This window comes from Canis lupus, chromosome 1 (genome assembly GCF_011100685.1).
Source record: "Canis lupus familiaris isolate Mischka breed German Shepherd chromosome 1, alternate assembly UU_Cfam_GSD_1.0, whole genome shotgun sequence".
Classification (NCBI taxonomy): Eukaryota; Metazoa; Chordata; class Mammalia; order Carnivora; family Canidae; genus Canis; species Canis lupus.
In genome coordinates, this window is record NC_049222.1 from 71217150 (window position 1) to 71232145 (window position 14996).

Sequence of the window (14996 nt, forward strand, 5' to 3'; positions counted from 1 at the left end):
ACGATCTCCTGCGGTGTTTATAGCTGACCCGAGAGGCAGGAACTGTGGAACCCTGTGCTGCAGAGAAGAGGATGGGGCTGATCCCAGAGCTCAGGTCCCTGACCCCATGCGCTGCAGCATTTTTGTCTGTGAACTTGGCCCTTGGCCGAGTGGCAACCACTGCCTCCAGAGAGGAACTTTCACAGAGCACTGGCTCTTCACCATGAGCTGTGTTGCCCCCTAAGAACCATCTGGCAATGTCTGGAGATGGTTTGTATTGTCATGACTTGCAACTGGCCAGAGATGCTACTAAACATCCTACACTTTGAGCCCCCACGACAAACATCTGGCTATACTTGTCAATAGCGTTGAGGTGAAAAAACCCTGCCGTAGATGCTTCGATTTTGTGGCATGAAAGTTTAATGTGGTTTGCTTTGTTGTGAATACCTAAAGATGGGAGGATGGAAAAGCTTCCTCAAATCCTCACTCACGGCAACATCGGCCCAAGTGCTTGTACACAAAATGCTTCAGGAAGCCAAGCCAAACCCACAATACTTTCTCCTTAAAACCTGGACAAGATATGCACACCCAAGGGACTCAGTGTCCTGGACATTTGATGGATGTATTTCCATTATCCTTCTATCATTCTCTTCTCCCTCTTTGTAACAGCTGCTTCTGGATCTCTAGGGGATTCTGGGTGAGCTGATGTCAGCCCAGACCGCAGGGCAGAGTGTTTCATGAAGGAGTGGGTGTGTGATCTAAGCAAGAGGAATGTCTGGATATTTTCTGTGAATACTAAGACAGAAGCTCTCATCCTGAGGGTGGGTGGGAGTGAGGGTCAGAGATTAGGAATAGCGGGATCCCTGGGTGGCGCAGTGGTTTGGTGCCTGCCTTTGGCCCAGGGCGCGATCCTGGAGACCCGGGATCGAATCCCACGTCGGGCTCCTGGTGCATGGAGCCTGCTTCTCCCTCTGCCTGTGTCTCTGCCTCTCTCTCTCTCTCTCTGTGTGACTATCATTAAAAAAAAAAAAAAAAAAAAAGAGGAATAGCTCCAGCCATTTTTCTACTGAGAGCCTGATACCCTACAGCTGGTTGGCACCTGTCATAACCAGGGGCTCACCTCCCCTGGGTTGCAGCCCATCTCTTCCTCCTCCTCTCTAATCCTTGGCTTTGGCACTTCTCTCTACCTGAAACAGCCTCCCAGAGTAGATTTCCTACTCTCATTCTTGGCTCAGCCCCAGGTTCTCTCTTCCATGAAGTCTACCTTGATTACTCTGAGTTCTTTATCTGCTTATTGACTGTAAGGGCTGAGTTATGTGGTGTATTTTCCATTGTCTACCCAACGAGAGTAAAAGCCCCTGGAAGGCAGGCTCGTGCTCTACATTTCTCTGTATTCTGAGTGTGTGACAGAGGGTCCTGCTTCTCCTTCGAGAGAAAAGGACAGATGGGTGTGGGTGCTCACTGAGTGTGAGCCGTTACGAAGCAGCAGGGTGAGCGATGCAGGACAAGAATGGGAAAGGGCAGCTTTATCAGCTATTTACTCTGCAGGTTTTCAGAGTTGGAGGGCATCTCCTTCCTTAGAGCTCTGTTGTCCAGTGTGGTGGCTACTGGCCACAGGTGGCTACTGAGCACTTGGAACTTGGCTGGTGCAAACTGACATGAGGTGTGAATGTAAAATACACACTGGATTTTGGAGACGTAGTATGGATGAAATAATGTACAATATATTATTAATGTAGATGACCTCTTGAATTGATATTTTGGATATATTTGGTTTAAGAAAATATATTATTAAAATGAATTTTAGTTTCTTTTTTTTTTTTTAAGGTGGCTACTAGAACCTTTTAAAGTACACCTGTGACTCATTTTATTTCTTTTGGATAGTGCTGGTCTCAGTAGAACCTCTGTAGTGTGGCTTTTGGGTGTTGAATGGGGCTTCCGGCCCACAAAATGCCTCTTGCATGGAACTGTGATGGCTGGGATCCCACCATTAGAGCCTCAATCCTTAAAGCCCTAGAAATTTTAAATCTCCCTGGGGTATTGGGGTATTTTAAACTGCTATCAGTCATTTTCACTAGTACAAATGAGCACCAAGATCTTTTTTTTTTTTTTGGAAAGCAGATTTTGACATGAAGAAGTGGGGTTAGAGGGAGGCAGAGGAGAGCAAGAGAACAGTGAGTAGGTAAGAATGAGAAAAAGGTCGCCACCCAAGTGGGTGAAGAGGGTGCTGAGTGGGGCCATGGTAAAATTGACGCACAAATATTGCCTTCACGGCTTTGTGTCTTTATTCCTTTTGTATTTCTCACAGCACTGTCATGGTGGTCTCATGGAGAGCCCACAATAACTGTACAGACTGTGTGACCAGTAAAAAGATTTGAAAGGATTTCCTTATACAGGACAATTTCTTACCTGGCATGTTTCAACCTTGAGCCTGCCAGGTGAGTAGTTCGTTCTTTCTCTTTTCTTTCCTTCTTTTCCTTTTTCTTTTCTCTTCTTTCCTTTTTCTCTTTCTTTCTCTCTTTTTCTTCTTTCTTTCTTTCTTTCTTTCTTTCTTTCTTTCTTTCTTTCTTTCTTTCTTTCTTCTTCTTCTCTCTTTCTTCTTCCTTTCTTTCCCTCTCTCTCTTTCTCTCTTTCTTTCTATGATTTATTTATTAGAGAGAGAAAGAGAGAGAGAATGGGGGAAGGGGCAAAGGGCGAGGGAGACAGAGTCTTAAGTAGACGGGAGGCTGGATCCCACGATCATGCCATCACAACCTGGGCCAAAATCAAGAGTCAGACCTTAATCGACGATGCTCCCAGGAGCCGCTGTCATTTCTTTCTTGGGTAAGGAGTTGTACTGACTGTTTTCCCTCTTAACCTATTTTCATAGCATATGGAAATGGGGTCAGAACCAAGACCTTATTTATAAGTGAGGAAACTGAGGCTCAGAGAGAAAGGAGTGGCTTGCTTTTTAATCATATAGAAACAATAGACCCAAGATAAAAAATTTGGCTTCTATCATTGGACCACCAACCCACATCCATTCTGGTGATCATCAGTTTGTTCTCTATAGCTAACAGTCTATTTATTGGTCTCTCTCTCTCTCTTTTCCTTTTTCCCCCTTTACTCGTTTGTTGTTTCTTAAATTCTACATATGAATGAAATCATATGGTATTTGTCTTTCTCTGACTGACTGATTTTGCTTAGCATCATATTCTTTAGCTCCATCCATGTCATTGCAAATGGCAAGATTTTATTCTTTTTCATGGCTGAGTAATATTCTATGGTGTGTATGTGTACACATGTTATATATACATCATACACATACATTATATACATACATATATATGTATATTCTCTTTATCCATTTATCAGTTGACAGGCACTTGGGCTGTTTCCATAATCCGGCTGTTGTAGATAATGCTGCTATAAACATCCTGGTGCATGTATCCCTTTAAATTAGTATTTCTATATTCTTTGGGTGAATACCTAGTCATGCAATTGCTGGGTTGTAGGCTAGCTCTATATTTAACTTTTTGAGGAAACTTCACACTTTTCCAGAGTGCTTGCACCAGCCTGCATTCCCACCAACAGTGCAAGAGGGTTTCTTTTTCTTTATGTCCTTGCCAACACCTGTTGTTCTTGTGTTCTTGATTTTAGCCATGAAATGTAAATCTTGCTTTGTATGTGTTTTAAGTTACAAAAATAAATTTCCCCTCAAATTCTTGGGATATTCCCTGATAAGCACTGAGTAATGTATAGAATTGTTGGATATTATACCCCTGAAACTAATATAACACTATATGTTAATTAACTGGAATTTAAAATAAAAATAATAAAATGCTTTGCATAATGCATGGTACATGACAAGTACTCAATAACAACAATAACAAATTTTTGGGCTGCTCTTTATATTGCTAGAATTTCCCAGTGCAGTCAGATCTCAGATGCTCAGGATGCCAGAAGAATGTGGGTGAACAAGAAACTCTGATGGCAGCATTTTTCTGGATAGTCAGCCCTGGAAAGGGTGTGTAATAAAGCACAGTTATCTATAGAACTCTCTCTCTCTAAGATGAAAAAATAGGACTCTCTTAGCCTTGTTTTAATGATTCTTTTCCCTCTCCTAACTGCCCCTGCTTCCAGCAGGTCCTGAATTTTTTAGTAAAACCCTAGAATTCTATTTTTTTACTTATTCCTCCATAAAACATTGGGATAGCCAGAAGTCTCAGTAGAGTAGTGCTTAAATCACATTTCTCTAACTGCTTTTTGTACCTGGAAGCTGCTCCATGGGTCTGTGTTGACGCATGTGTCCTTATTTGGGATTTGGAAGGCATTATTATCATATCCATTGGACCCTGTGCTCACTCCACTGACTCTGGGAAGCAAGCAAAGGGAGGAAGTGACATGACCAGTGGGCGCAAGAAGAGGCCTGAGGCTGGCCTTGAGTCAGTCCCTAGGCATCTTCACTACCAGGGTGGCAAGTGGCCACTTCTACTCTCCTTTCAGGTATACCCCTTGTGGTGCTCCTTTCTTATTTTCCCAATAAGGCTTCTGATAACTTCTCTAACCTGATTGTACCTACATAACACTGTGTGTATCTGTGGGTGTGTCTGTATATGTGTATCTGTTTCTGTGTGTCGTTTTCTGTGTGTGTGTGTTTATCTATCTCTATGTGTACGTCTGATTATGTGTGTGGATCCATGTGTATGTCTACACGTGTGTTAGGTGCACACATAACACATACAATGGGCTCACTCATTGCTTTGGAAAGATGATGTCACCACTGTGGAGGCCAGGACTTATGGAGTGGAAGGACACTTCTGGGTGAAGATTCAGGGAACCTGGGTTCTACCTGGTTCCTCCTTTGCCACAGACCTGCTTTGTGCAAATCATAATGGTTGGCTCCAATTTGTTCTCCAATAAAATTCAGAAGTTGGTCAAAATGACCAACTCTTCTGGGGCTCTCATCAGCTGGAAAAACTTAGAAGGGACTCTACAAAGATGGGGGCACTTTGTAGAGAAACCACAAGGAACATGTAGGACCTGAGCCTAGCAACAGAGAGCTGAATTGATGAGGGCAGGGACCTACTGCCAGAAGCTAGAGAGGGCTTATAAGAGGGCCCGCTTGACAGGAGGCTGTAGTTGTGGGGTACAGACTGACTAAAGTGACCCTATAGGGAGAAGGAGTGAATATATGTCAAGCCTCACCTCCTCCCTCCCTCTAGATCCAGCTGGGGCTCCTTGCTATCCAAACTCAACAGGAACCATAAAGGTAGGTAATCTGGTGGTGTTGCCATAGAGCAGCCTCCAGGGCACCCAATGCATTGGAGAAGGTTGAGAATAGACCCAGAGAGGCCAATGGAAGGGCTTCTGCCCCGGTGCCTGCCACGTGCTTACACTAAGTTCACAGTGAGTGAGTGCAAGGTGGCATCAGCTTCCTCACCAGCCTCAGCTCCTGTTTTCTGCTACTGATAGGACTTTAGCCAAAATTTAATTAAACAAACCCTCAGTGTCCTCCCTCTCAAAGCCTCCTATACTCACCCCCTGCTGACGACAGTCCACAGCTAGTCGGCTCCAGAAGTACTGATCCTGCATCTCTTCTCTCATTTCCACCCTCCAGCTCGCCCCCCCACTTGGATTCCCATGGCCTCTTCCTTTTACTGTGGCAAGAGACTCCTAATTAACCTTCTCAGATCTGCTTCCAGAATTGAATTCTAAAACCAGGACTCTCATCTTTTCCTGCTCAAAGTTCGTCATTGTGCCTTCTTGTCTGAGGCTGTACTATAGTCTAATTGTGGCTCCCTCACCTCTCACGATCTGGATGAAACCCCCTTTGCAGTCCCATCCTTGGGTCTCTCTTCATGTCCCTGTGTTCCCACAACAGACGGTGCTGCAACTTTTCCTGTCTCCATGAAGATAATCGTCATTTATGGAGCACCTAATGTGTGCCAGGAGCTGTCCCAGGTACTTAGCTACCACTCTCTCATTACTCTTCACAGACAGGCAGTCAACAGTCCCCTCCTACTACTCAAATATAACAAATTTAACACAAAAATTCAAAGTAAACTCAAAATTCAGAAAGGGAATTCCTGGGTGCTGGAAACAAAGCCAGAGTGGATAGCAGGAGCTAAATCCAGAGTCAGAGAGAATTGGAACCAAGAATGTCATGTATGGGTGAAGGCCTTCAGTCCAGGAATAACAAGGGGCTAGAAGTGAGCCCCCTGCACAAAGCCAGGGGTCTCTGAAGACTGTCTATTCCCCAATGGAGAAAAAAATTCTACTCTCAAGTTCAGGGCTGTGGTAAGGAAGGGTTGCTCATTCAAGGCTGAGGAAGAAAGAGAAACTTTTGCTAAAATTTAAACTTCAGGCTGTCCATGTAGTTGGTAGTCTCCATTACTCTTGCAGTGTGGGAATCCTGCGCCCAAAAATTAATATCAAATGCAGGCTAGATCTGCACAGCTGCATTGTGACAGAGCAAAGGCAACAATTCTACTGCAAACTCCTGAAGCTGATCCCTCATGAGGAACTTGCAACTGCAGTAGAAAACAAGCCCTCAGTGAAGTAGTGTGCAGAGGTGACACAGAGATCTCACATTCCAACAGCACAAACAAAGGGTCACTTGGAGCATCCTCCTTAAAGAGGTGACAGAAATAATGACCTCACAGAAGGCAAAAGTGAGATACTATTTTATTTATTTATTTATTTATTTATTTATTTATTTATTTATTTATTTAAAAATTAGTTTCAGACGTAGAATTTAGTGATACATCAGTTTCATGAAGCACCCGATGCTCATCCCATCACATGCCCTCCTTCATGCCCATCCCCCAGGTACCCCGTCCCCCTCCCCCTCCTCTCCAGCAACCTCAGCTTGTTTCCTAGAGTTCAGAGTCTCTTATGGTTTGCTTCTCTCTCAATTTTCATCTTATTTTATTTTTCCTTCCCTGCCCCTGTGCTCATTTGTTTTATTTCTTTTTTAAAAAAGATTTTATTTATTTATTCATGAGAGACACACAGAGAGAGGCAGAGACACAGGCAGAGGGAGAAGCAAGAGGGCTCCCCACAGGGAGCTCAATGTGGGACCTGATCCCAGGACTCCTGGGATCATGCCCTGAGCCAAAGGCAGATGCTCAACCACTGAGTCATCCAGGAGTCCCTCATTTGTTTTACTTCTTAAATTCCATGCATGTATGAAATCATATGGTGTTTGTCTTTCTCTGGCTGACCTACCTTACTTAGCATAATACCTTCTAGTTCTATCCACATATCATGGCAAATGGCAAGATTTCATTCTTTTTGATGGCTGAATAATATTCCAATATATATGCCACATCCTCTTTATCCATTCACAAGATTTTAAGATAATAGAAAATTTTAGAAAAAGAGCCAAATATGAATTCCAGAAAAAAAAGAGATGCAGTATGATATGAAAAACTCAGGACCAGAATTACACGGGAGGCTAGGCACAACTATGAACAGCTGAATTGGTAGACAGATCTGAAGAACTATTTATAACTCACCTTGGTCCTGCAGGCAGGCAATTGTTTCTCCCTGTTAACACAAGAAGACACTGGTGCTTAGAGAGGTAAGAAACCTCCCCAGGAAACCCTGACTTTGAACTCAGGTCTGTGTGACCTGGCAATATGCTGGGGTTGGTTTTACTGGTTTGTGAGGGCCCATTGTATGCATTTCTTCCCAATTCCATGTTCAGTGACAAAATGGTAGCTAGAAATTGACCATAGTAAGCATCCACCACAGAGGCTGGCAAATGCTATAATCAGGGACTTTTTTTTTTGTTCTTAGGATATCTATAGCTAAACAAACACTCACCAGCATACCATGGTCTGACCCACATGCCCACTTTGCATCAGGATTCCTGGCAATCTCCCACAGGGGGCTCACGGGATACATGGAGGGTGCGGTTGGCTGAGTGGGGTTCACGGTACACTGCTGAGCTGGGTGCCCTTTCTGGAGTGAACAGCTGTGACAGAGCTCGAGCTGACTCTTGTTGGTATGTGGGCCTGTGGACCTACTATTAACATCTTCCATGTTTTTTTTTTTTTTTTCAAGAGAAGCTGCAAAATCATCCAGAATTTTATGTGGCATCTCAATTTTAAAATGCTGTTTTTAAAAAAACGTTGCTCAGGCCAAAGAAAGCACATCTGTTGGCTGGATTTGGCCATGGGCTGCAGGTCTGTGATTTTCATGTTTAACCAATAAACTCCATTGCTTGTGTCATTGTTCCTTTCTCTTAATCATCTCTGACTTGTCAAGATCCAGATAACATGACAGTTTCTTCACATCTCATCCCCAATCATTCAGCTGAAGTCATCTTCTAAATACTAAGAAGATAGCTTTGAATATTTTCCCTTAAAGAAAGTACATATGGGTTTAATATTATTTGTGCTTTTTTTTTTTTGTTGTTTTTTCCTCTCTGGTAGCTGTAACTTCCCTGAAGATCAAGATCTATGTCTTGGTCATCTTTGTTTCTCTGGAAATGTTCAGCAAGTCCCTTGTATATAATAGACATTCAATAAATATTAGGTAAATTTTAAAACTGGAAACTCAGTAGATGTTTATTTGAATCATATTTTATGCTTGTATTGAGAATTGTGGCTTGTCTAACTTAGCCAGGAAGACTAAAAGTTTAGATGGGAAATTTCAAAGCCATGTAGATAGCACTGGGGATATTTCTCCTCATTCCTGCTTTTATGAGACAGGCTTAAGGGAAACATTTATTTTCCTATATGTGTTGATATGTGTGAATGGGGGCTCCTGTGCTAATTTCAGTGGTCCAAAGAGGGCTCTTCCCATAGTTGTTGTTGACTGAAATGATAGAATATAGAGCATTTTCCCATTAAAAAAAATTTTTAATCAAAATAAAACTTATTAAAATTAAAAACATAATATTTACTTATATTGGCATTTAAAAGAATGTTTAAATGCCTTTTAAATTAAGGTGTAATGTACTGTAGAGCAAGATTTAAAGGGAAACAAGCACTTGGGTGCAAATCTCAAATTAAAATTTGATAGTTATGGTTTCCCCCCTCATTTTCTTATATTGTTTTGAGCAAAGAATCTTTAGGTCTTTCTCTCACTTTCAGTACTGTAGATTTGGAAAGCTTGCAGCTCTTTGGCATTTAGATTTCCTTTGGTATCTTCAAATGTCCTGAGATAACCTTTCCCTAGCTGCTATCTGCTAATTCCAGAAAATAATTGATTAATTGTGTCTAAATTCCAAGAACTAGTAGGATTCCTTTAATTTTTGTTTTTTAAAGATTTTATTTATTTATTTTTCTGAGAGAGAGAGAGAGACAAAAAGAGAGAGAGACCATGTGAGTGCACAAGTGAGGGGAGGGGCAGAGGGAAAAGCAGACTCCCCACTGAGCAGGAAGCTTTATAGGAGGCTGGATCCCAAGACCCCCGAGATCACGATCCCAAGCAGAAGGCAGATGCTTAACCGCCTGAGCCACCCATGCACCCCAATAGGGTTCCTCTTCTTTCATGGGCAGGGTTAGCTGCATAACCCCTGTTTCCTTTCATGGTATTTTTCTAAGCAGGACAAGTTTAGAGCCTTCTGTCCTCAGCTGGTTTCTATATTTGGTCAAAGAGCTTAGAATTAGAAAACTCCAACCTCATCAGTACTTTGTGTTAAAAATAGGTTCAAAACAAACAGTAAAAGGATACTAAATGCAAATACAACATGCTTTCTTCTCACATTAATCATTAACTTTATTATTTGCATATTTGGGGACAAAGGTGGTAAAAAATGAGTATGGGCTAGTCATTTTTTTCAAATTTATTTACAAGTATATTTTAAACAAAAGATCTACCTTGAACCATTGCACAATTCTCCTTTTTTTTTCTTTTCTTAAAAAGATTTTATTTATTTGACAGAGAGAGCACAAGCAGAGGGAGCAGCAGGCAGAGGGAGAGGGAAAGGGAAGCTCCCCATTGAGCTGGGAGCCTGATGATGTGGGGCTTGATCCCAGGACCCTGGATCATGACCTGAGCTGAAGACAGACTCCTAACTGACTGAGCCACCCAGGCGCCCTATACAATTTTTCTTAATTGTAAAAATTTAGTCTGAAAATGGGATAGAAACAATCTGTAGATGCCATTTAAGTTGAATTTTCTTTCTTTTTAAAATATTTTATTTATTCATGAGAGACACACAGAGAGGCAGAGACACAGGTAGAGGGAGAAGCAGGGAGCCCAATGTGGGACTCCATCCTGGGACTGCAGGATCACACTCTGAGCCAAAGGCTTAACACCCAGGCATCCCCTAAGTTGAATTTTCTTGCCATAGTTTAGAGAGATTTCAACTCTGCTAGCCACTCAAGATATCTTATTTCTAAAACTTTGGAGATTCATTTGTATTGTGTATCATCTTGTGAAACGGGTAATGCATGTATTCAACAACCAGGGATTGCTCTGTGGGGACACTGGCTACACAGTGGTAAACATGACAGAAGGGCCTAGGCCCCATCTTGTGCCATCAACACTATGCAGCCATTTAGGAAACGAGCCTACAATTTTGACATTGTTGTTATCACCTTCTGACCTCAATTGCTAAACAGCTTTGTGCTGTAATACATTTGCTTTCAATTGCCAGAAAGAGATGATTGCCATCATGTCCAAGACGTAAGTTATTAAAGTTTGAAAGGAAAAGTTTTCATTATGTTAAGTTCATCCCTAGTATCACTTCATGCCATCAGCCGAAGGCCCTGACTCTACTTTTTACCTGTTATGTGCTGCTGTACCAGGTTGGACTGATCACCTTTGAAACAAACAAATGAACAAACAGGCAAACACTGGACATATGTGGTGGAGGCAAACTTGTCACTCAAATGGGAGTGATTGCCTTTTGTCTTTGCTCTTCTTAAATAAGCATCTCAAACTGGAAGTCTATAGGAGTTTTCTTTCATTGAGGCTGGAATGAATGATTTTGAAACAATACGAGTTAAAGGGGAAAGGGGAGTGTAGTGGTCATTGATGCCATGATTGTCACCCTATAGGTAGGTACCTGCTTATCATTTAGTGGTGTCCTTCAGGACACTCACGGTAGAGCTCCAGGAGGTCATGGGCTCTAAAGGGGGCGTGGTTCAGGGGGCAGCCTTACGTGATCTGGATCCAGTCTTCTCCTTTGATGAGGGAGGGATCTGAGGCTCAGGGAGGCAAAATGAATTCCCAAGGGCACAAAGCTCCCAAGGGCACAAAGCTGGTCATGGTGTAGGATCTTGCCTCTTGGTCTACATAAGACTCATGCTCAAAATAGTCCCATCCCACATTTTATGTCTCTTTATCTTGTTACTCTATTACAGTTATAGTTGTAGAATCTTAACTCTACTAACGTCATGTACTTATTTACCAAAGATAAAGCTTTAGGTTTTCTTCCATGAAGGATGCTTTTTCCCACTCAGCTCATGGCTGGTTTCGAGTTGGTGTATCTACTCAGAAAATACTAACCATATGCTGCTTGAGCTTAACCAAAAGAGGTATTTATAAGCAGTTGATGTTTTGAAGACCAAAGGAAAAGAGAGACCGAAAGTTGCTTGAAGTTAGCATATGTTGCTCCTTACTTTTGCTCTAAGTGAGTTAGTTGATCTAGGGCTTTTAGGCCTTCGTGTTTTTGTTCCACTGAGGAAATAGTAGTCACGTGGCTGTAAGCAAGTGGCTAGAGGTAGAACTGCCCAGACCCTGAGAAGGGGAAATTGTTTGTGCCAGATGGGTAATAAGTGAGCAGTTGTCTTATCTGTTAGGTGGATCCACAGGAAATTGTCAACATTACATCACTTTTGACCTACAAAAACGGTGATTTTATACGGAGTACTCCAATAGGGCCTGCCTTTTTCTCCATCCTTCCCTCTTATTTTCCCAAGCCCTTGCAAGTGTTTTTCCCTGGCCTGGTGGTAGGCTCTATTGTTTGAACTACCAAACTTATGCTTATTCTCCTTTCCTTATCATCAAAGACTTTCAGGCTCTGGGTAGAATGTCAAAGATTTGCTCCTCGTAAAGATGGAACCTAGGTTCAAAGGGGACATTCAAACATAGCAATCGACCCCCAAACATTCCTTTATTCAGCATCTGCTTGGAAGATGCTACTTGAAAGAGCTTGGAATAGCAATAGTTCTGTGCTGTTGCCTCACAGGAAGTGGTCTGGCTCAAAGACTGGGGCAATACGCTTAATATTAACATATCTTGAGAGATGAAACTGCTCTCTTCTTGCCTGGGCAGATTGAGATATTATGCTTCTATCTTATCTTCAGAGGAATATTCTGGTCAGATCTCTATCATTCATGAACCTAGATGGGGCACACTGTGTTTCATTAGAAAAGCAGGGTGCCTCCTTGGACTCATCAGGTAACCAGGCCTGTGTGTAATCGATGGCAGTAGGACAACAGTTGGGTGGGCTACTGGCTAAAAAGAGGAAGTTAATTCCATCACAGGCTTGTGAGCCACTAGTTCTTGTATAGCTTTTGGGTAAGTCTCAAAATCTCTGGTAACTGCCTCAGTTCCTTCATCCTTAGAGAACTTGGGAACTTGCCTAAAATCAGAAATGAATGCAAAGTTGGCGATGAAGACTCATAGAAGCCTTGCTGTGGAACTAGTTCTCAGTAGTTGAAATGGAACAAGAGGGTGACAATTCTAAGTACTCAAGGCTAACTAGCTTTGGGAAAGTGGAAGCAGGAAGAATTGGAGGTCATTGGGTGCTGTTGCTCTTCTTTTGGTCATCGAGTAGAGTTGAGTAATACAACCTGGCCCTGAGGACCGATGAATTTTTTCCTAAGTTCCAGAAATGCTGTAGTGCAACCCAAGCACTAAGCCATCTTCACCCTTCACTGGCAGAAGCACAATCTGAGACACTGTCTTTTCATGCAAATAGCACACATATCATTAAGGACCTGGTATGTGCCAAGTCTTATTCAAGGCCCTGGATATCAAATGTAGCCTCCAGATGAGCAGCATCAGTGTCACCCAGAAACTTGTGAGCGACACAAACCCGCAGGCCCCCCTGGAGGCAGAGATTCTGGGAATGAGGCCCAGTGTCCATGTCCTAACAAGCCCTCCAGGTGACTCTGAAGCAACCCTAAAGAAGGAGAATGACTGCTCTAGGCATGGGACATGGACAAGTGAACAACACAGCTGGGCATGGTTTTGGTGGCTTTGTTCCTGTGTGGGAAGGCTCATAAAACGTGCCTGACAAACTGTTGCTTAGAAAAAATTCTTTGTTTGTTAACCAGTGAAAAGGAGGCCACATTGGGGAAACGATGAATTTATGTTTTGATGAAATGTCACCATGTCCTTTGAAGCTAGGCCACATTTAGGAAATTCTGGAATCGTTAAGCCATGAGGTAATGTTGTAATTTTGCTGTGAACAAGTTTATGAGCCTTGATGAAGATTTTTCCTCTTGACTCTAGTTCTTAACTATAGCCTGTAATGGGGTTTTGACACTAGAAAGTAATGCTCCTTGGCATGGATTCAACCTAAAAAACGAGGGCATAGCTGAAAAACCCTTCTATCAGTGCTGCCAAAATGCATGACCTGTTTTGCTTGGGTTTTGTTTTCCTCCTTTCCTTCTTTCTTCCCTCTTTTTCCTTTTTCTCTTTCTTTCTTCCTTCCTTTCTCTCTCCCTTCCTTTTTTTAAAATTTTCTTTCCTTTTTTTGCTTTTTAAGATTTATTTATTTATTCATTCAGAGAGAGCGAGAGAGAGGCAGAGACACAGGCAGAGGGAGAAGCAGGCTCCATGCAGGAAGCCCGATGTGGGACTCGATCCCGGGTCTCCCAGGATCACACCCCGGGCTGCAGGCGGCGCTAAGCCGCTACGCCACCAGGGACTGCCCTAATTTTTCTTTCCTTCCTTTCTTTTTGATTTTACATCAAAAATTTAAATCTGATGTCATGTCTCTGTCTTCAGATGCTAATCTACATTTATCCCACATACCTGGAAATAAGGTTGCTTTATAAACATTCATTCAAAGAAAACATGTATCATGGTGAAGGAATCCTTACAGACACTAGTGTTCTACATTCCCACAACCAGTGATGCCTCTGACCGCTCATTTCTGCAGGTAGGACAGCACAGCCTGGAGAGAAGAGCGGCCTAGCCAAGACGGAGTTGGTAAATTGTAGCAGAATTAGAGCCAATATATGAACTCCCAACTTCTGCCCTCCAGCTGCATGCATGCCTATAGATTATACATTGTGACCTGCCATTACCATACCTTCTGCTTAGCCTATTTTCACCGGTGCCCAGGGAGAATTGAGTCTAGAGGCTACTCCAAGGTGGGCTGGGTTTATTGGTGGCCCCATCCCTTTATCTTCTCAGGTACTGCCTTCTTTTCCAACCCTTCTGTGTCCCTATCAAATGTGCTGCTGGAGGAGCCTCTGAAGGTAAGCTCTGAGACATCCATAGTATGGAGGGAAGTTCCAAGGGGTAGAATTCCAAGTGACAATTGTCCAGTGGGGCATTGAGGGTTCCAGGCCATCCTTCTTAGAACAGTGTGGATCTGGTAGACCTTAGAGCCTGAGTTTCCCCTGATGCCTGGGACCTAGGTTTCCACCCCAAGTGATGTTGGCAGCATATATCACACTCATTTCAGGGAATATCACCAGCACTTATTCTAGGAACTCGGAGAGCTATTGCCCTTCTTCAAAACTTTCAAAAAGACTTGACCAAAAGAAAAAATTCTTAATAAATGAGTGGCATATAAATATCAAGTAGGAGATGCTTCATACATTCCAATGTGATTATTTTTGAAAAATAGAATTTACCTGGGTGGATTCCAGAAAGGATTTTTAGTGCAGTGAAGTTACCCTGTATTATACTATGTTGGTGGATACATGTTATTACACATTTGTCCAAACCTATAGGATGTAACACACCCAGAATGAACCTAGTGTCAACTATGGACTTTGGGTGATAATGTTGTGTCAGTGTAGGCTCATGGATTGTAACAAATCCACTGCTGTGGTGTGGATAGTGGGGAAGACTGTGTGTGTGTGGGGGGGGAAGGAGTTATGTGGGAAATGCTG

General features: G+C 42.6%; 1 long non-coding RNA gene across 1 annotated transcript; it reads right to left on the bottom strand.

The window, feature by feature from the left end:
• Positions 1-3858: 3858 nt before the first annotated feature.
• LOC111090716 lies at positions 3859-14370 on the bottom strand. Its single transcript, XR_005353134.1, has 3 exons — positions 14186-14370; positions 7479-7509; positions 3859-3976 (listed from the first exon to the last, which is right to left on the bottom strand). It is a non-coding gene; the product is annotated as an uncharacterized LOC111090716 (long non-coding RNA).
• Between the last annotated feature and the right edge of the window lie 626 nt (positions 14371-14996).